This window comes from Cornus florida, unplaced genomic scaffold (genome assembly GCF_030987335.1).
Source record: "Cornus florida cultivar Cherokee Brave unplaced genomic scaffold, ASM3098733v1 CherokeeBrave_3.0.0_Hap2_Chr05, whole genome shotgun sequence".
In the NCBI taxonomy this organism is placed as follows: domain Eukaryota; kingdom Viridiplantae; phylum Streptophyta; class Magnoliopsida; order Cornales; family Cornaceae; genus Cornus; species Cornus florida.
Genome location: NW_026775575.1, coordinates 96,974,052 through 96,998,008, shown reverse-complemented (window position 1 = coordinate 96,998,008; position 23,957 = coordinate 96,974,052). Strand labels below are relative to the sequence as shown.

Below are 23,957 nucleotides of genomic sequence, written 5' to 3'. Positions count from 1 at the left end.
TTGGATTTTTATATTGCTGAAACATAAATTTTCCTGCAATTACATGAGTAAAAGGTTTGCTTTAAATTGTTGAATTATTAGATATACTATTCTGCAATTAATTGGATGATGGTTTTCAACTGGATGATGGTTTTGGACTTAAATTGCTAAACTAAAACATAAGTTTTGTAATTTACATGGGAGTTAACCTGAACTTAATTGAAGAATTAATTGCATATTTTCTGTCAATTATATGAATGGATTTTGGATTTTAAGTTGACGAACGATTAAGTTTTGTCTCGTCAATTTTATAGATATTGTCATGGATATTTAGTTGATAAATTGTTCCAATTTTGTTTTATCAGCTACATGGATTTATGTGGATTGTATTTGGTGTACTGATTGAGTTAATGCATCATTTACGGATCATATGCATGATATGTACCGGTATGGGACGGTGACATACGGAGGGATGGATTAGATCAAAACGCTAATTCCAACCCATTCATGCATACGGAATGGATTAACTAAAATAGTTAAATCCTACATGGTTTCGTGTCCTGTCAACTAAAACAGTTAAACGACATATTGGATGGTTGTTTATATTTTCTGTTAATAGGAAGGATAGGGATTTAATTAAAATATTTAAATCTCAATTATATGTTGTGTTTTGGCGACGAATAGTTGACCGGCTCAACATTGTATATGGATGGGATGTATATACACTTAATTTATGTTAGTCTGTGGGACTGAACAAGCTGAACGACTAGCTGGATTTCTTATGGTTGGATAGGATCGGACTTTATATATATAATTATGGTACCGTGATCTGAGCTTGAGTCTCATAGTCGACGGTTAGGGAGCGTATATGCAGTAGGATGCATAGCTAGTTATGTTGGTTAAGGTATACCCTGTTAGGCTTAGGTAGTCATGCCCACTCAGGTGCGTTTTTGCATGTTGCCTTCTATTCAGGTTGAGACCCTCAGCATAGTCTAGTGAGAGTCCTGTAGTGTGGTTATATGTATATATCTATTTACAGACTATATAGATATAGTTGAGACATTTAGGATGTATCTGCGTATCGGGTCTCTGTTTGGATTGTAGTTAGGATAGAACTTGTTCATGGGCCTGACCCACTATTATTTTTCAAGTAACAGACGGTTCCAGGGCTTAGATCTTGTTCGTGCTGAGCGGAGACGACTTCTCATTCTTCCGATGACGTAGGCGGTTCTGTATGGTTTAGCATTGGATTCTTTTTCGGTGATTCATTTCTCAGTGATGATTTTATTAGGGGTCCACCAGATAGATTCCCGAGTTGTATTAGAAATGGAGAATTTGGATGTATCAGAATAATTTTTTATTAATTTAATTTTATTCTAAGGTTTCAGTATTTGGTTTATCATTCTAGTTTCTTTTCAGCAAATTTTTATTTATTCCTGTTTCCTTAATTGTATTATGTGTTTGTTTATTACTAATTTGTTTGATATCCTCGAGTAGTCGGGCCTGGGCCTGGCCAACCCGTATCCAGAAATCCGGGGGTATCACATACCACCCTACCAACCACTTTTGTCATTTTCCCAAAAATATCTCAGATTTGTCTTTATCCAAAAAGTGCCGCCATTGAGGATCGATCTAACCTAAGTTCGATAGATCTCAACCATGTTCGATCGATCCAAGTCCAAGGTTCGATCGATTGAACTTCATCCAGTGCGAAAAAGTTAAATTTTCAGCTCACAAAAAGTTGTCCTTTATCCAATCATTGGGGAATATTTTATGCACGACCCCAACTCATTTTGGGTGTCATTTGACCTACCTATATAAGGATAAGGATTACTTTTTACATCACCATATACCATATCATATCACATCATATCATCTCATACCTTGGAAGAAATCTTGGAGACCAAGCTTAGAGGAGGAGGAGGCTAGAGACACTATTGGAGACTCTTCATCAACCAAGAAGCAAATCTCTACCATGGAGTTAGCCCTTAAGGGTTAGAGAAGCACTACCATGAGTGGCTAGACATCCTCTAAGGGCTAAAGTTAGCACCAAGCATGCTTTTTACATCTTGATTTTGTGTATTATTGATGGATTAATGTTGTAATACATGTTTTGGCACTTATATATATATAGATCTTGTTTATTCAGTGATTTATATGGTTTAATACTTCCAATTGATCATTTCATTATATCTATATGTCTATGTATGCTAGAATAGATGTTCATGTGTTTGTCTCTATTTCTTATGTTATTGATGCATATCTATGTATATTAATGCCATAGATCTAGAGATTGTCAAAACATAATACTTAAAGGAATGCTCTTATAATTTTCTAGATGGTTCATGCTCATTTCTTGATGGATTGTGCCTCTCTCTTAGCTTAATTAGTTTAATTTCATGTCATTAGCTTAATTATAGTGTAGTGGTAGCATAGTTGTTAGATGAGAAGACAATCCATGCTTGTTGTTTGATGTTCCATACTTTTGAATGCAAGTAGCATATGTCTCTAACCTTGTGGTGTATTTGGCTTGTGAGCTTAATGAAATGATTAATGACTTGCTAGATATATTGTGCTTTTCACATGCTATTTAGACAATATATACTTAATTGCTAGATATATTGTGCTTTTCACATGCTATTTAGACAATACATACTTAATTGCTAGATATATTGTGCTTTTCACATGTTAACTAAACAATGTATGTTTAATTGGTCACCCTTGCTAATTGAATCAACCAAACACACACACACATCAATATTGCAACACATATTTCCCTCAGTAGTCACTTTTTAAGGGTGTGGAAAAGCATTGTTTGGTGGTGACCTCTAAACCCCAAGAACTCTCTCTCCCTCTTTTACTTACTCTTTGTTGCATTCAATTATTTAGTTTAATTTGCTCTCTAGTTTAATCAATCAACCAACCATTTGTTTGATCACTTGACCTACTAGCCCTAATAGTGATTCCACAACCAAATTTGACTCCAATCCCTTGGGATGATCCCTACTCACTCTTGCTACGTTAGTAGTAGTGGTGGTAGTGATTTCATAAATTTAAACTTGACCTAAAAGGTTTTTCTTGAACAGCACATTCACTACATTATTTTGGCGTATATCAAGCGGCCTCGTCAAATTTTGGCGCCATTGCCAGGGATTAGGCAACGTCGTATTTGTGGAATTAATTAGGAATTAGTACTCTTTTGATCGTGTATTTACTTTGTTTTTATTTTTCTTTTGATTACTTATTGTGTTTGTTCATCTTTGACAAGGAGCATTGAGCTAGGAGGCAAGCAAATGAGCTAAGCAAGCATGGAAAAATGCCAAAAAAATTTTTAAAAAATTGCTAAGCTAAGCTATAAATTTGGAGTTGAAGTGCTATAGGACCTTTGTGAGCTTTTTCTTACTCAATCCCTTAGTTAAATCATCGGCCCGCGTGGAAGCTTATTGTTTTTAAATTCTTAGATAAATCGTGAGCCCGCGTGGAGGCAATCTTAATTGTTCTTTGCATCATTGTTGTTAAAGCATAGGAGTATGGGTTAAGTGTTTGTGGAGGAAGTTTCATTGAATTGTTGTGAAGTCGAAGTGTTTGTTCATTCATTGTGTTTGAGTGTTTTTACATTGTGCATGCATGGTCGTAGATCACTAAGACCAACTCTTGTCCCTCTTGATTTGCATCTTGAATCCGTAGTTAGAAATCCTAGGGGAAGAGAAAGTTCTAGTTCTACCCGATCCATTACATCAATGGATGGCCATAATGAAGAGCATGTAAAGGACCTTGGTCACATAGACCAACAAGGTATCTTCATCCAAATGTGCACCATGAGAACATGCAATCACCATTAGACATGCCTAGGCCATTCATTTACCAACCACAACAATAACAAGGCCAAGTTCCATTTGGAATGCCAAGGCCAATGTATGCTCCACAACCTCCCATCATTCAAGGAAATCAAAATCAAGGTGCCCACGTTGCACCTCAAATTGCTAATCCTCCACTTGCTTTAAGAGATCACTATATGCCTAATGAATACAATGCACCCACATGCATTCAATTGCCATTATTTAGAGCACATCACTATGAAATTAAGCCACAAACCATTCAAATGCTTCCTAACTATCATGGACTTCCAAGTGAAAAACCTTACAAGCATTTGGATGAGTTTCTAGAAGTATGTTCCACCGTAAAATATACGGACATACCGGAAAAGGTCTTAAGACTCAAACTTTTTCTATTCACCTTAAAAGATAAGGCAAAGTATTAGGCCTTTTTCAATCACTTCTTGAGCAGAAATGCAACAAGAGTTCTTGAAGAAGTACTATCCGGTTTCTAAAACCAATGCTATGAGAACCTCAATTCGAGAATTTTCACATGGGGATGGAGAAACGTTTCATGAGGCATGGGAACGCTTCAATGAATTGCTTAGGAAGTGTCCACATCATAACATGCCCAAATGGCAATTAGTTCAATATTTCTTTGAGAGCTTATCGGATAATTACAAAGGCATAATTGATGCTTCCATGGGTAGCTCATACATTGATAGGCATGAGGATGACGTGTGGCGTCTTTATAAGAGCATGAGTGAAAATTCTTTGCATAGAACATTATCATCCAAGAATGGTAGAAATTCACAAGGTAGGAAGATTGTTGGCTTACATTAAGTTGACCATTCAAATGAAATAGCCGCCAAAATGAAGTCTTTATCTCAAAGGTTTTATCAATTTTTGATTAACCAAAACTCAGCGCACCAAGTATCTTCCTTCCCTAACCATTCTCATCATGCATCAAATGAAACATGTATGACTTGTTCTAGTGTTCTTCATTGTACTTCTCATTGTCCTCACGGACAAGTGCAAAATGAACCTAATGAACAAGTCAATTCAGCTTTCGTGAACTAAGGGAACAATCCTTATGGTACTCATTATAATCCAAGTTGGAGAAATCATGGAAAAACCAAGAAAAGGGCTCAAACCCTTCCCAAGGTAGTTTTCAAGGGAAGTACATTCCACCTCCACTTCAAAACCAAGGATCCCAAGGTTATAGACCTTATCAATCATAAGGGAATCAATTTGCCAACTCTCATTTTCCCAACCAATCTTATTCCCAAGGAAATGCTAGAAGTCCCGTCTTTGAAGAAAAAGTTTTAAATGCTTTGGGCACTCTTGAGGCTAACACACAATTGCTTCATTCCCACTCTCAATCTATTGCGAAGCTAGAAACCCAAGTAGGGCAAATAGCAAGCATTCTTAATGCAAGAGAGAAGGGAAAGATGCCTATTAATGCCCCACCTAAGCAACAATGTGTTGTGGAAACCCATTCCTCATCGGAAGGCCACACCATTAAACATGTTAATGCGGTGACTACCTTGCGGAGTGGTAGGATTGTTGTGACGGCCCAAGTTTTTCAACCCGGTGCGTCAGTGATGAACCGAAAGATGACCTGATAACGGATCCGAAATGCAAAAGCAAAAGATAAAACAATGGTCTCTAGAGATATAACATGACTCTAAGATGCCAATGTGACCCTCAATGAGGTCACGGAACCCAAAGGAAACAAATGCGGAAGCAACATTTCAAAAACAGACAAGAATGGACCTAGGGGCAAAAACATCATTTCTAGCTTAAAAGTGGGTGCCACTGAGCACACCATTGGAAAGACAACAAAAAATTAATGAACTTAGACTCAAAAATCACTTGATTTGGAGTCCGAATGAAGAAGATATGGCTAACAGAAGAAGAATGGGCAAAACAGTCAAAAAGTGCCAACCCAAGATCATCTAACCGGTTAGGACCTAACCGGTTAGGGGGCCAAAAATCATGAGAAAAACACTGCCCATGCACATGTAACCGGTTATGAAACCCCTCGTAACCGTTTACATGTGAAGGAGGCAAAATAGGCAGCTTAAAAACCTGGCAGCAGGGGTTTTTCCGCGAAAAATGAAAATTTGAGGGCCAAGATGACATTTTCTGGAAAAACTCAAAGAAGAAACCCCCCTCAAAATCGAGTTTTCTATGTGACTCTTGAGGAAAATTGAAAATATGCAAAGTGAAATGCCCTCCTAAGAAAACTGGTCCAGAGGGTTTAAAAAGCTGCTAAATTTAAAAACTGAGAGCTGAAATTCGGATGTGATTTCCGATGCCAAGATGGCATTTTCTGGAAAAATATAGAAAAGAAAACCCCCCTAAAATCATGTTTTCTATTCAACTATATTGAAATAAGGAAATAAAAATGAATTAAAAAGTCTAGAATACCCCTAGATCAGAATATGAAACAAAAACGCAAAATGAAATCGTAGGAGGCTCAAAACACAAACGATGAGGTTTTGCCCAGAAACGACCATGCACACAAACGTAATGTACCTAATAAGATGTGCTACAATGGTCCGTGCCTCAAAAATATGGCCGAAGCAAAATATGACCCCCCAACGGCCAAAATGCCAAAAATGAAGTTTGGAATGAAAACTTGAAACCGAAAATCATGAAATGGTTTCGAAATGCCGTTTGGCCCTTGGCCACACTTCATGCATATTAAATGAATGCTAATGGAAGAAGTTCATACATAATGCACGCTCCGGTGCAAAATAGCATACTAAAACGCATGGTTTTCCATATGTTCTCATTGAAGGCAAAAATTAACATCCATGACATAAATGTAATTTCAAAAGGAGTTTGGCCATTGGCCTCATGTCATATACATAAAATGAGAATCAAAAAGTGTGCTTAGGCACACATTACAAGTCTAGAAGCAAATATACACATTTGACATACAAGGTTACAAATGGCTTTTCAAGCCAAACTTCACAAGAATTGAACCCTTCAAGTTCCCAAATCATCCAAGTATGGTGAGAATCTCTAACCTTGAATCCTGTACCTGAAATATGCCCCAGTATCGTAAGGGTGAGTAACATAAAGCTACTCGTAGGAAATGAGCATGCATCGACCTACGTTTTACAAGTTTGCATGATTAATTATTGTGGTTCATTCCACCTAACGTCTATGTCAAAGGTGAGACTTAAAAAGCATCCTAGCTACCTAAGATCATTTCTAGCATCAATCACCCCATTCATGCAATTTTAGTAACATAGGGTCATGTTTACACAAAACAACAACATAGGAGCATGCTTACACAAAGCAACTAACATAGATTCTCAAAGTTATCAATTTGAAATCTAAAGAACGAAAATGACATAAGTGATCATGCCACCTAACGTCTATGTTCCAAATGAATCTATAGGATCATTCCTACTTTACATTTGAACAACACAACATGAATGTAATTGACAACATCAAAAGCTTATAATGATTCATTAAAATCATAAAACAAGAATGTACTTAACAACATTAAAAGCTCACAATGATTTAGTAAAAACCATGAACATGAATGTACTTAACAACATTAAAATAATTTATTAAAATCATAAAACATTAATGTACTTGGCAACATCAAAATCTACAAAGATCATAAAGCATGGATGTACTTAACAACATCAAAATCACCGATAACCAAAACCACAAGTCACAATATAAATATGATTGCTGAATTAAATGCGAAAATAAATAATGGAAGACTTGGACATCTAGACTCGGAATTCTGCCGAGATCAATGGTTGTTCCGGGCACTAACCCGCAAGGAAAACCAACCTAAGTGCGCACTATCTCAATTGGGGAAAACTCATACCTCCCGCACTAAAGCCGAACTTTAGCCATATCATAATAACCATGTCCCAAGTGACTCCAAAATAAATAAGTTAACAACTTACATATATATGAAACCACATCCCATGCACAAGTAGTTTGTAACCACATAATACATGCTCTAAATCCACAACTACTATAGGATAACAAATGTCGAATCTTCAGAGCGCGATTCGTTACGCGCTATAATAACATCACATGTCGAATATTCAATGTGCGACTCGTTACACGCTATCACAAGATAATCCAATATTGAAACGTAATCTCATAAATTCATTACAAGTCTAAAATCATGCTTTAGATATACAATCAACGTTAAACACATGATTTAAATCCATAATGCAATAGAAACGGAATTTAATCAAGTAAACTAATTAATTCCTCTAAGTTGCAATTCTCAACTAAATGGCCTCAAATTACACATGTTAAACAACATAGCATGGTCATTGCATATACCAATTCCAAAACTTGATTAGGCCAATTGAATAACAAAATGGAATTTAATTAAATCATGGTAATCAAATCCGTAAATTCTAAAACAACATAAAATGGTCCCATATTAACATATACTAGTATTCAAGTCCTAGTCATCTCAAATATCAAGTCAAAACTTAATTAAGCTAAAGGAACCATTAAATAGATTTTAATTAATCATTTTAATTAAAGTCTCTAGATTTTCATACTTATCCAAATGCTCTCAAATTTAAGTATGTTAAACAACATGCCTAGACTTAATTTAAAAGCATGCTACAAGTCAATTTCATGCAAGGTACGGCCATGGAAATTTATCTTTCACAAAAGAAAAATATTAAATAAAAAGCTCAACTCTTATTCAAATAATCCCTATTTAATATGTGTTAACAAACATATTAAAGCTTAATTTATCATTATGCCACAATTCAAATCTAAGTTATACACATCCTTGAAATTTAAATCTTACACAAAGAAATAAATAATACTAACTTTCTAGATTTGATACAAGGCATACATATGAGTTGTATAATCATGGAAAATACTTAATACAACACACAAACAATCCTAAAACATTCCCTACCTCCATTTGAGATGAAATCTCAAATCCCTACCAAAATGAAACGGCTCCGAATCCGACGAAACTTCTAGGTGTTGTCGGGGACAGCACGATTTACATGAACCCCCAAGAAGCCCCATGAAAATCCAAACTTGACCTCAATCCCGAACTCAAAATTTGGTCAAAAATGGTTTCTAATAAGGGGGAAAGGTGCACGGCGTCAAGGGCAAGCATTAAACGTTAAGGCCGAAGACTTTTCATCAAAGAAAAGTGGATCAAAGGAGGAGAGAGAAAGTGGCAGCCATGGGAGGGCGCTTGGCCGGCCATGGGAGAGGAAGAAGAAGAAGAAATCTCATTTTTTTGTTCTTAAGTCCCATACTTATAGTAAGTCTCAAAAAGTGCCCCAAAAGGGCCCTGTCGGGTCCGGAAAAGTGGATTTTGAGAAAATGAGCTCAAACGTCAAAACTCTATGAACGAAAAAGATTCAAAATGAGAAAATATGAACAACGGAAGAAACAGCATCAAAAACTGAGTCCCGAGCAAAGAGTTATGCCCCAAACAAGTTTGGCGCAAACTCGGGCCAGAAACCCTGAAATTGGAAAACATCGACCAGGAGGAAATTCTAAGAGTCCACGACTCAACGAAATATGAAAATGAATCCCGTATGAGGATCCAGGCTCAAAATAAGGCATTTCGCAATAACTTTTATTAATTGCACAATAGCCCCTTCAAAAAGTGAAAACTGCGAAACTGCCCTAGAATGAAAATATCTTCCAAAAGATATTTTCTTAGATGCCCCTGAAATAAAATATCTTCAAAAGATATTTATGAAAAACACCCCAAGAAAAGAATAAGTTTCTGAAGAACTGTGCATCCATGCCCCTATAGACACCGGGAGCAACCAGAGTACTTTCTTGCAAAAGTGAAGATACGTATTTTGAGGAAACCACTCAAGATGAAGACACGTGAAGTCAAAAACTAACTCCGAGCATGAAAAGTGAAATTTTGCCAAACAAGTGACAAGCGGGGAAAAGACAGAATAGGGAAAAAGACGAAACAAGGAAAAGGAAGAAAGGCGCATAGTGTCCGAAAAGTGAAAATGCAGAATTGACACGGTCCTCAAAGGAAGTTATCAATCCACGGAAAAGAGTCTTGGAAACCATTTTCGAGCACTCGAGATGACACTAAGCGACACAAAACAGAGCTCAGAAAGGAAAAGACAACGGAAAAAATTTATCCGAAAAATTCGGGTTATTACAATTGTGGACAATCAAGTTAAAATGTCCAATGAAGAGAGTGAACCAGTGCAACCTCAAGTTCTCACCCGTCCCGTTTCACATCCCATTCCTCCTTCATTGCATATACATGATCTTGTGAATGAGAAAACTTCAAAATGTGATTTGAAGAATGATTTTGAAAATGATTTGAAGAAAAATTTGCAAAAAAATGAGTTTAAACAGATTTTGTTGAAAAATGATTTGAAACAAAGTGATTTAAAAACTTCTTGTGTTGAAGAGACTTCAAAAGAAAATGCTGAAAAAGTGTTTGAGCCAAAAATTCCATTTCCGGATGCCTTAAAATGATCTATTTCAAAAGACAAGCAAAAGGCAAAAACCAATGAAATCATGGAAATGTTTAGGCAAGTGAAAGTCAATCTTCCACTTTTGGATGCAATTAAGCAAATTCTGACTTATGCTAAATTCTTGAAAGACTTGTGCACCCAAAAGCGGAAGAACAAGAGCCCAGCACCAAGAAAAGTGGTTTTGACCGAACAAGTAAGCTCAATTTTGCAACATAACACTTTACCAAAGTTTAAGGACCCCGGTTCACCTACTACTTCATGCATTATTAGTGATCATATCATTAATCGGGCGCTTCTTGACTTAGGAGCAAGTGTTAACCTTTTTCCATACTCGGTTTATGTCAAATTGGGCCTAGGTGAATTGAAACCGATGTCGGTAGTTTTACAACTTGCCGACTGATCCATTAAGAAGCCTAAGGGTATAATTGAGGATGTATTGATTAAGATTGACAAATTCTTCTTCCCCGTTGATTTCATTGTCATTGACACGGAACCGGTCCCTAATCCTAAAAGCCAAATTCCCGTTATCATTGGCCGTCCTTTCCTGGCAACCGCTAATGCCAACATCAATTGTAGGACGAGATAATGAAGATCTCATTTGGCCACATGAAGGTGAAGTTGAGTATCTTCAACCCCACACCCAATTCATTTGATTAATATGAAGGAGAGGTTAATGTTGTAGATAAATGTCATGATCTTCAATATCAAGGAAGTGAGCTTTTGTGCAAGACCAAAACTTCAAAGGGATCATCTTCAACCTTGCATTCTTAAAGTGTTGTTTCAAATTCTTACTTTGAAAGGGCATGGAAGCCCAAAGGTTGTGATTGCATTGACAAGGGATCCAAAGTTTCTTTTGAGTTTAATCCAACAAGTTCTTTAAATAACTATTTGTTGGGTGGAGTTCAAAGCTTCTATCACCCCACAAGGAGGGGATGCATTACAAGATCTTTGATCTGAGCTAAAAGAGCCCAACGTCTTCCTAAAGACGTTAAAGACTAGCAAAGCATTTCGTAGGGTGTCAAAACCATATTCCTCCCTCATTTTTATCCTAAATTTCATTTCTTGCGAAGTCTAGATACTTGTTTTTGGTTCATATGCATTGCTAGGGACTATGATTAGGATTGCATGAACTTTTATGTTGTGATTGAGCATTTTGTATAAGTTTGATCGATCTCAAATGAGAGTTCGATCGATCGAACTTCCATCTGCATCTAACACTTAGAAAAAATTTCGACCTGCATCCACCTGCATCCAAATCACCTCTCTATCCCATCATTCGAACTAATTCTCAGATCGATCAGAAGACCTTAGATCGATCCAACTTCAAAGTTCGATCGATCTTAAGATCCAACACTTAGAAAAATTTTGAGCCTGCATCAACCTGCATATTTCAGCTCTCTATCTCATCGATCGAAAACATTTCAAGATCGATCTGAAGTTCTTCGATCAATCCAACTTCAAAGTTCGATCGATCTGCAAGTTCCTACACTTAGGCAAATTTTTGAACCAAAAACCTGCATATTTTTGCTCTTTGTCTGATCGATCGAACATTTTGTTCAGATTGATCTCAGTTCTTCAATTATCTATTTTGACCTTTGTTTGACTTTATTTGACCTTTTTAATTTTTAAAAAAAAAATCCAAAAATATTTATTTTATTTTTCTAAAAAAAAAAAATGATTTTCATTTATTTACTTAATTTTTCAAAATAAATAAATAAATATATATATAATAAAAATAAATAAATAAATAAATAAGCAAGAAGAAAAAGATTTTTACTTTATTTATTTCAAAAAATTCCAAAAAGATTTTATTTTATTCTATTTTTCTAAAAATCCAAAAATATTTTCTATTTTTCAATTTTAATTTTTAATTTTTAATTTTAGTTTTAATTTTCAAAAAATTTCAAAAATTCCAAAAACACTTTGAAGAGAGATCATCAAAGTTCGATCGATCTGACATCTCAGTCCGATTGATCGAACTAATCGGGAAAAGTTTTTAAAAATAGACCTGGAGGGTCTCAAGATCGATTCATTAGATCGATCCAACTCTCTAAACCCTTGTCCCTCATTCCCGTCACCACTGTGCTCCATCATCATCATCTTCTCCGGCGAACCTCCGGCGAGATACAAACTTTAATTCTCTCTTTCTCCTCTCGGATTTGCAACACCATCTTCCTCTCATCTTCTCTCGCGACTTGAGGTAAGATCCGAGCTACACCTTGTCATTTCAAGCTTCAACTTGACAATACATGTTGCCTACATGCTAGATCTAGGATGTATTGTTGATGAAATCCACCATTGATGAGCTTGAAGCATGTTTGTATATATGTGTATTTATGGTTATATATTTTTAAGTTTTGATTCGATTTGTGGGAGTATGGGCCATGCTATGTGAGTAAGATTGAGGAATTGGTGTGTTAATGGGCCCACGACCTTGTTCGTGTAGCCCCCGTGCTTCCAAAATCACAGATCTGTGACCTTTCAGTTTTCACTTTCGCACAGTTCGATCGATCGAACTTCTATCTCAGATCGATCTTGAGAGATTGATCGAACTCAGTTTTTCAAATTTCTCAGATCGATCGAAGTTTTGAGATCGATCTCAAACCTTTTTATGATCGATTGAACTTCACAGATCTCATACACACACTTCATTCATCATGTATTATGTTTATGCTATCTCATATATGCCCAATGCCTGTGACATTCCACATTGGATGCATTTCATACTTACATTGTTCAGCATGCTTCATATCTTGTCACTTGCATAGATTCATGTCATCTATATGATTTGTCTATCTTATTTGACATGCATGTTTCTATTTTGTACTTTCAATTCTTTATTCTGGCACTGACTTCTCTTACAAGTTTTTAAATTATTTTTCAAGCTATAACTAAGCGCAAGACTGTTGCCAAGAGGCAACACGGGCCTCAGAGACATATTAGACCGAGGATAGAGGACCCAGCAGAGCCCTCTCATGCACAGGAGGAGCCATTACAGCCTACTCCACCTCAGTCACCTGCTCACGAGGCTGAGGATGATCATATTCCATCCACTTCTGTGGCTCAGCCTGTGTTTACACCGTCCCCATCTCCATTACATGCTGGAGCGGAGCATTCACCATTACCATTTCCATCACGCCAGCCAGCTCGAGAGCGTGATAGGCCCACGCCTAGATATACGCATATGACAGTGGATCATGAGTCAGTGTTCGACACAGATTTCTTCTCTAGATCGGTGCTGACCTAATCAGATTACTATGATATTATCCAGAGGGGCCTTGCAGCTATTCTTACCCCAGTTACTGAGCCAGTCTACCCGCGGCTGGTACGGATGTTCTTCTAGAACCTCCGACCGTCCCCGCGTACAACAGCAGAGTTGGTCACTACTATAGATGGCCATCAGATTACTATTACTGTGGACACGCTAGCCCGCTCATGCCATTGTCCACATCGATGCCCTCCGGAGCTACAAGAGCTATATCCGAGGCTATACAGGCCTTCTTATGCCGACATGGCAGTATTTCTTATAGGTCACTATGCCGATGGTGAGACTTTTGCCACCCGCACCTTTCTTCCAGATGACCTATGGTTCATTGATTCCATTCTCTTTCGGAATATATATATGGTCGGGCACAAGATTCAGCAGCGAGGAGACTATCTGATAGCCCTTTACACATTTTATACAGGCCACTAGGTATATATCCCTACGCTTATCTGGAGCGTGATGAGGAAGCTCTTCGATAAGTATATCAGCAAGGAGAGGCCTGGAAGGGCTAAGTCTCTTCCATTCGGCCACCTCATCACCTAGATATTGATTGATCAGCGCTACCCTTTTCATCCTCAGGAGCACCCTGAGAGAGGTTCCTGTCACTTCTTGAAGAAAAACTGGGACAAGAGCTACAATGCTATCATCACTAGACTGTAGGACCACGCAGTAGTGGCTGCAGAGGAGCTCGAGGCTAAGGAGGCAGAGGCAGCAGCTGAGGCAGTAGTAGCAGATCCCGCAGCAGATGATGTACTAGTAGGTCCAGCTGCCGAGCATATAGACTGTGACGACCCTAGATTTTTCAACCCAGTGTGTCCTGTGATGAACTGAACTGGATCCAAGATACAGAAGCTAGAAACAAGACAATGATCTCCCAAGGCACAACACACCTCTAACACCCTAAGTTGACCTTCTATGAGGTCATAGAACCCAAAGGAATAAGTGCGGAAGCAAGAGATCGGAAGGATAACAATTAAGCCCCCAGGGACAAAATGGTCATTTCACAGAGAAATGGATGCTACCAAGCATACGATTGGAAAGACAATGAAAAATTAATAAATTTAGACTCAAGAATCACCTAATTCAGAGTCCAGATGGCAAAGATATCAAGTGCCGAAGTAGAAGGAAGGGAAAACCTATCCCGGTTCGAACCAAATTCTGACACTACTTCACTAAAACATGAATAACTTGAGCTATAAGAATAATCTAAAGCTCTAATTGGTACCATTTGAAATCTCATTTCGACGCGGTCAGTTTAGACTTAAGAACGGACCAATTCGGAGTTAAAACGAGTGAGATATGGCCCGTTGAAGAAGAGTGTCCAGTGTAGGAACAGTATCCGCGGGCGCCGGCCCAAATGGGCAGGACCGTGGGAAATGGTGTGGAGCAGCCCTGTGCATGGTGGGCGCCCGCCCAAGACCCGCGGGTGCCCGCCCAAATGGGCAGAAGCAACCCAAGACAACAGGAACAGTGTTTTAGTAGAAATTTGAGTTTGCGATGCGGTTTTCGAGACCAAGATGACATTTTTTGAAAAAATACGAAGAAGAAACTCTCCCTAAAATCACATTTTCTATGTGAGGAAATCAAGAACGGAATTTATTTCCCAAAGGAAATGCACAAAATGCCCTTAAGCTAGAATTTTCAACAAATAGGTGAAATGAATCCGTAGGAGGCTCGAAACACAAACGATGAGGTTTTTCCCAAAAACGACTATGCACACAAATGTAACTTACCTATTTAGACGCGCTACAATGGTCCATGGCTTAAAAATACCACCGATGCAAAATCCGACCCCCCAACGGGCAAAAGAATGAAAATGGAATTCCCACACCCGATGCAACTATGGTGAAGCAATGACTTGCGATTTTTCAAGATTTTCATAATATTTCATGATGTTAAAAAGTACATAGAATACAATATAATGGTCATTGGCCTCCAGCCTTATCTCATACATATCAATTATATTGAAAGGAGTGTACTTGAGTACACACTACATACATGGAATCAAATATACATATTTTGACATATAAGTCTACAAAATGACATTTCATGCTAACATTTGCATGAAATGGAAACTTGAAAGCTACACGACATCCAAGGAATGCTAGGCTTCATGAACCAAGTCTTCGTACCTGAAATATGCCATAGTATCGTAGGGGTGAGTAACATAAAGCTACTCGTAGCAGATGAGCATGCATCGACCTATCATTTTACAATTTTGTCACCTTAAGGTGAAACATGTTAAAAAGGCTCATACCACCTAACGTCTATGTCAAAATGAGACTCAGGGAGCATCCTAAGCTACCTAAGAGTCTAAGCAACAAGAATAATGATATATATACATGTATGAAATGAATCAAGGTTGGGATAATCCAAGAACAAGACAAGAAAGATGTTTGAACAAAGATTTACATGAATTGCATTATCAATACAATTAAACAAGGTTTAGAGCATTCTAATTAACACGATAAGAAAAAACACATGAAGTCTAGGACAATGCATAATATCTATGCAAGTAAACAAGATTAGGGCATTCCAATGAACATAATAAGGATTATACATGAAACCAAGTACAAGACATAATGTCTATGAAATTAACAATGTTCGAGCATTTCAAGTAACACGATAAGAGTAATACAAGAAATCAATGACAAGGCATAATATCCATGCAAGTTCACAAGGATGGAACATTCCATGAAACACAAAAAGAGTCATACGTGAAGTCAAGAACAAGGCATAATGTCTATGCAATTAACAAGATTTGTGCATTTCATAAAACACGTCAAGGAGTAACATATGGAATCAAGGATAAGGTATACTATCTATGCACGTAAACAAAGATGGAATATTCCATATAACACGACAATAAGTATACTTGAAATCACGAATAAAGCATAAAATCTATGCAATGAAACAAGATTGGTGCATTTCACATATCACGACAAAGAAAAGGTGTGAAATCAACCAATGTGGAAACTTGGATATTGCCCGGATTAAAACCGTACTCTTGAGATCACTTTAGAGCTATTAACCCATGGGTACCTTTCCCCTAGTGCGCACTATAGTTGTAGGAGAACATTCCCCCATACTAGAACCAAGTCCTAGCCATGACAATTCTTGATTGATATCCCAAGTCCCAAAATCAACAAGTTGTGCAAGTCAAGATTGTATCAAAATACAATAAATACATTAATCATGTTTCATGCACAACCAAAATTTTGGAACATACAAGTCATGCCCTAAGCACTCAACTATGATGGCATGTGAAATGTCAAGAAACCATAGTATGTAACTATATAGACAACAACCATGATATGTAGTGCTTGGAATTCATTGAAGAAAATATACCATGAGTATAAGATACATGATTCAACTACTTTCAAAACAACACATGAGTAATAAAATTATTCCAAAACAAGTGTACAAGTTCATTAACTAACTTAATGAGATCAAGATACAAGGGATCACGATTCTTGATAAAAAGATGAAGGTTCATGAAATTCAAGTCAAGTTCACAAGTTTAACAAGAATTCTATAACAAGACATGATTAGCTCGATGGAAGCATATAAAAGAATTTAATTTACTTAAGGGATTAAATTATCAAGATTTAAAGGTGAGTTAAAATGTTCATGTCATGGATGATTTTAATGTCAAATTACAAGTGCATTGCATACAAGACACCATCATGTGAGTTAAGTCCCATACAAAGAAATTAAATAAATATAAGTTTCAAAACTTATCCGATTATTCTCGATTTGACACACTTGAAGGAATTTGTCAAGGAAATCATTAATACCACGTTAAAAACTTAGTCAAGTTCAGAGAATCATTGAATAGGTTTTAATTAATCCTTTTAATTAAAAACCCTAGATTTTAGAATTCATCCAAATACTCTCAAGTTAATGTATAACACACAACATGTCAAGACTTGATTTTAAAACACGAAACAGGTGAATTTCATGCGAAACACGATCATGTGTATTAAACTTTAATACTAGAAAAATAATAATTGAAAGGTTTCAAAACCCAATCAAATATTCTAGATTTAATATATGTGAAACTACATGGCATGTACATTATAAATATCAAGTCAAAAATCGAATGGAGTGAATAGTACACTCGGGGCAAATTAATTAATCAATTAATTAAATATTCTCTAGATTCTTAAACAACTCCGATTACTCCCAATTTAATCTATGTGGATGAGCATGCTAGGGCCTAATATAATATGCTAACACACATTGATTTCAAGCTAAGTAAGGCCATGTGAATTAATCTTTCACTTAAGATAAATATTAAATAAAAGCTTTAATACTTGTTCAAATGTTCCCATTTTTATACACGACAATGAGCATATCATGGAGTAATATAATATCATGCTACATGTTTAAACCAAGTCACGAGCAACCGGAAAAATTAGATCCCGTACAAGAAAAATAAATATAAAAAAATCTCTAGATTTTATATTTAAGCATGTAATCATGTTGTACAAGCATCAATATCATGCTATATAACAAAAATTAAACCTAGAACATCTCCTACCTCAATTTGAGATGAAAACCTCAAAGGCTCACCGAAATAAAAGTGCTCCGAATTCGACGATACCGAGAGGTGTTGTCGGGGACAACACCGTAAACAAGAATCCGCAAGAAGCCCCATGAAAATCCAAACTTGACTCTTAACCCAAACTCAAGAAATGGTAGGAAATAAATTCTAATAAGGGGGAATGGTAGAGCACGTCGAGGGAAGCGATAAACGTAAAGGCCGATGGGATTTCACTTAGGAAATCAAGTGGAGGAGAAGGTCAAAGGGTGGCAGCCAAGGAGCTTCCATGGCTGCCGGTCAAAGGGTGGCAGCCAAGGAGCTTCCATGGCTGCCGGCCAAGAGGTGGAGAAGATGACCAAAATCTGATTTTTCACTTTAGGGCATCCTATTTATAGTAAGTCTCAAAAACTGCCCCGAAAAGGCCCCGCCGGGTCTAGAAAAGTGGATTTTGAGCAAACGCACTTAAACAACAAAACTCCATGAATGAAAAAGATTCAAAATGAGAAAATATGAATAACGGAAGAAACGGCGTCAAAAACTGAGTCCCGAGCAGAAAGTTATGCCCTGAACAAGTTCGGCTGCAACCGGATCCAAAAACTCTGAAACTGGAGAAAAATGACTAGAACGGAATTCTAAGAGTCCATAACTTGACGAAATGTGAAAATGAATCCCGTACGAGGATCCAGGCTCCAGACGAGACATTTTGCAATAACTTTCGTTAATTGCACAATGGCCCCTACAAAAAGGGTTAACTGCAAAACTGCTCCAGAACGAAAATATCTTCCAAAAGATATTTTCTTAGATGCCCCTGAAATAAAATATCTGTAAAAGATATTTACGAAAAATAGCCCAAGAAATGAAAAAGATTCTAAAGAATTGTGCATCCATGCCCCTATGGGCACCGGAAGCAACCAGAGTACTTTCTTGCAAAAGTAAAGATACGTATTTCGAGAAAACCACTCAAGATGAAGGCACGTGAAGTCAAAAACCAACTCCAAGCATGAGAAGTGAGGTTGTGCCAAAAGTTGACAAACAGAGAATAAGACAAAATAAGAAAAAAGACGAAATAGCGCATAGTGTCGAAAAATGAAAAATGTGAAAATGACTTGGTCCTCAAAGGAAGTTGTCAATTCACAGAAAAGAGCCTCAGGAACCAATTCCGAGCACTCGAGATGACACTAAGCGACACGAAACAGAGCTCAGAAAAGAAAATTAAACGAAAATATTTCATTCGTAAAATTTCAAGAAAAAGGAAAGGAAGGCAAATGACCGGGTCGTTACATAGACATTGATTTAGAGTGACCTACAGATGACACAGAGCAGCACTCTCCAGCTGGGTCACCAGTACATGAGGAGGAGCAGTTTGGATCTTTCTTCTGATTTATCCATACCTGAGGCTCCTAGTCAGACCCCCAACTTTGGAGAGCGTCTTCAGGCTCTTGAGGATACAGTGGTTGCTATCAAAGCTAATACTGCTGCTATTCGAGCCGATACTATAGCCCACCGAGATGATTTTGCTACATTCTGCACGGATGTCATGACTGCACTCTGAGACTTATCTCGGGATATCCGCGGAGCTCGCCCTGCCCGTCCTGCCTCGTCCACCCGAGATTTCCAGTTCTTCTATCTTTTTATACTACACCTCTGTGCTCTATATTTAATTTTTATCACTGTATATTATTTGCAGCCGGTCTGTCGGCTTTGATCTTTTGATGTATCCAGTACTCTATTTTATTTATATATGCTTTTGTTATGGATGTCATGTGTTATATTCTTATCTCTGTATGTTTAACTCCATCAGGTACATCACAGTGACTTCAGTGAGAGAGTGCTACCCGATTTTCAGGACCACCCTTATATCTCTCTCCCTGTTTTATTTCATTTACACTTGCATGTCCACTGTGCACTGATTATCCTTTTTTGTTATCTAATGAGTTTATCCGAGTGCCAAATTTCAAGACCACAGTTAACCCCAAGTTTGGGGAAGCTATGCCATCTACTTTGGATACTTCAGTCACAGCCATTCTTTGCACCGGTATACTCTTTCCTTTTGTTCTCTTTGAACATTGAGGACATTGTGCCATTTAAGTTTGGGGGTAATGGTGTATGTTACAGTGTTTGCTTTTAAATTCAAAATTTTGAGCATGACTTGTGTATTTGAGAGATTTTCTATGATTGGTCCATATCTAGGTATGATTTTGATCTTTTAAGGACTATATTGCGTAAAATTTGAAAATTGCTTGACTTGAGAATCCAATACTCCTTATATGCCTTATGGATGCCATTTAGGAGTAAATTTTTCAAAAAATTGATATCTTGCTTACATTTGTGGTCCACATCATATTGATTTTGTGATTATTTTGAGATTCATTCTAGGATTCTACACTAGCACAGGTGCACACTAGCATTCATTTGTGAGGTACATGCTTTGTTGATTATTGAATTGGTTATATCCCAATTGAACTAATAGTATATTGAAAGCTTTCATTCTTGATAAAGGTGGATAACAACCCCTTTTCATTAAGTAGCCGAGATTCTTGCCTCATCAAGCATTGAACTTCTCGTGTCGAAAGGTGGAGGGCCCAAACTCTAGGTTAATAATTGAATACAAAAAAAAAAAAAAAAAAAAAAAAAAAAAAAAAAAAAGAGGTTGCAAAAGCAATAAAAAGTGAGGACTTCTCCCAAAAGGTGAGAAGTAGGAAATGATTAGATGGAGGTTGTCTTGATTTGTAGCCTAGTTGAGTTGAGCTTGTAAGTCTGTAAGGGTGTTTGAACACCTAATGCCCTAAAGCCGTCTAGTTTAGGAGTCATTGACCTAACGCTCGACCTCATGAATCGCTAGAAAGCTTAATAGATCAACACATTGCACCATGCTTCCATCTTTGATCCTATTAAAAAAAAAAAAAAAAATTTGAGTGAAAAGAATAAGCGCACCTAGAACAATAAAGCTTTAATAAAAGGTTCACTTTTTGTCTTGATGATTGGTACTAGATTTGTGTGCTAGTTTGAGGCTAAGGATGTGATTAATTCTTTAGTTGGCTTAGATAGCAACATAATTAATGCCGGTTCACTCAAAAGGATTCTAGAGTTGTTTTGATTTGCATGATCATTTTCTTGATGTGTAGAGGACCGTATTTGTTTGCTTGATGTTGAGATTTTGGGAGATTGCTTAGAAATGTTTGAAACATTGCATACTTGAGGTAGTTTTCTCCCAATGCTTGTTTGCAATATTGGTGCCTCTTTCGAAATAATGAGCTTAATGTTTGTGGGTACAATTTCTGGAAACCCTCACGAGACTTCACTCATCCACTAGGGGTAACCTAGAGGTTTAAAAGGCTTGTTCCATATGCTAAATGTAATCGTGTTCCTTACGAAAGTGGCGTTATCCATTTATTGCTTTTGAGTTCATAGTTATATAGTTGTTCATTTCATTCCTTTACTTTCTAGTTCATTGCTAGGGACTAGCAATACCTAAGTTTGGGGGTGTGATGAGCGCTGAAAAGTGCGTATTTAAACCTCCTAAGCTTAAGCATTCTAGTACCTTTATCTATCTTACTTTACCATTTTAGATTGATTTCGTATTATTTCCATTTTCAGGCACTTATCCCGAAAATAAGCTAACTTAGCCAAATAAGAGCAGAAATGAAATAATTCTGGGATGAATCAAAGAGAGGAGCCAAGTGGAAGCAAAAGAAAGAAAAAGGTGGAAATCAACATCTTTGATCTATCTCAGATCAAAGTTCGATTGATCCAACATAATCGATCTCAGCACTTCAAGATGGATCAGAGCCATGATGACATTTTCGAGATCTCAAAAGTTTGATCGATCCAACATCATTCTTCGATCAATCGAATTGCCTTGTCCTTATCCAAATGATTGATCTTATCTAGTTGTACAACCCTACCAACCATTTTTGTCTTTTTCCCAAAAATATCTCAGATTTGTCCTTATCCAAAAAGCGCCACCATTGATGATCGATCCAGCCTAACTTCGATAGATCTCAGCCATGTTCGATCGATCCAAGTCCAAGGTTCGATCGATCGAATTTCCTCCAGTGCGAAAAATTTAAATTTCCAACTCACAAAAAGTTGTCATTTATCCAATCATTGGGGAATATTTTGTGCACGACCCCAGCTCATTTTGGGTGTCATTTGACCTACCTATATAAGGATAAGGATTACTTTTTACATCACCATATACCATATCATATCACATCATATCATCTCATACCTTGGAAGAACTCTTATAGAGCAAGCTTAGAGGAGGAGGAGGAGGCTAGAGACACCATTGGAGACTCTTCATCAGCCAAGGAGCAAATCTCTACCATGGAGTTAGCCCTTGAGGGTTAGAGAAGCACTACCATGAGTGGCTAGACATCCTCTCGGGGCTAGAGTTAGCCCCAAGCATGCTTTCTACATCTTGATTTTTTGTATTATTGAGGGATTAGTGTTGTAATACATGTTTTGGCACTTTTATATATATAGATCTTGTTTATTCAAGGATTTATGTGATTTAATGCTTCCAATTGATAATTTCATTTTATCCATATGTCTATGTATGCTAGAATAGATGTTCATGTGTTTGTCTCTATTTCTTGTGTTATTGATACATGTCTATGTATATTAATGCCATAGATCTAGAGATTATCAAAACATAGTGCTTAAAGAAATGCTCTTGTAATTTTCTAGATGGTTCATGCTTATTTCTTGATGGATTGTGCCTCTCCCTTAGCTTAATTAGTTTAATTTCATGTCATTAGCTTAATTGTAGTGTAGTGGTAGCATAGTTGTTAGATGGGAAGACAATTTATGCTTGTTGTTTGATGTTCCATACTTTTGAATGCAAGTAGCATATGTCTCTAACCTTGTGGTGTATTTGGCTTGTGAGCTTAATGAAAGGATTAATGACTTGCTAGATATATTGTGCTTTTCACATGCTATTTAGACAATATATACTTAATTACTAGATATATTGTGCTTTTTACATGTTGACTAGACAATGTATGCTTAATTGGTCACCATTGCTAATTGAATCAACCAAACACACACACACATCAATATTACAACACATATTTCCCTCATTAGTCACTTGTTAAGGGTGTAGAAAAGCATTGTTTGGTGGTGACCTCTAAACCCCAATAACTCTCTCTCTCTCTTACTTACTCTTTGTTGCATTCAATTATTTAGTTTAATTTGCTCTCTAGTTTAATTAATCAACCAACCATTTGTTTGATCACTCGACCTACTAACCCTAATAGTGATTCCACAACCAAATTTGACTCCAATCTCTTGGGACGATCCCTACTCACTCTTGTTACATTAGTAGTAGTGGTGGTAGTGGTTTTATAAATTTAAACTTAACCTAAAAGGCTTTTCTTGAACCGCACATTCACTACGTTATTTTGGCGTATATCAAGCGGCCTCGTCAGGCAGCGCGTATGACCCGTTTGACCCGAAAAGGGATTTAGTTTGTCTGGAATGAAGCCTGTGAGTCATCTTTTCAAGAGTAGAAGACAAAATTAACTACAGCTCCAGTGTTAGTGATACTTGAGCGTAGCTTGGATTATGTAATTTATTGTGATGCTTCACGTGATGGTTTGGGATGTGTGTTGATGCAGGATGGTAGAGTAGTGGCTTATGGGTCTCGACAGTTGAAGACTCACGAGCTTAACTACCCTACTCATGATTTGATGTTAGCAGCAGTTGTATTTGCCTTTAAATGTTGGAGACATTACTTGTATGGTGAGAGATTCGAGGTGTACTCAGATCATAAAAGTCTCAAGTACCTTTTCTCCCAAAAGGACTTGAACAATAGACAGCAAAGTTGGGTTGAGTTCTTGGAGGACTACAATTTTGACTTGCAG

At 37.2% G+C, this 23,957-nt stretch overlaps 2 pseudogenes; both read right to left on the bottom strand.

The window, feature by feature from the left end:
• LOC132309796 (bidirectional sugar transporter SWEET15-like) overlaps positions 1 to 23,957 on the bottom strand; it is a 95,719-nt pseudogene that overhangs the window by 49,966 nt on the left and 21,796 nt on the right.
• LOC132310892 (small nucleolar RNA R71) lies at positions 4,325 to 4,423 on the bottom strand (annotated as a pseudogene).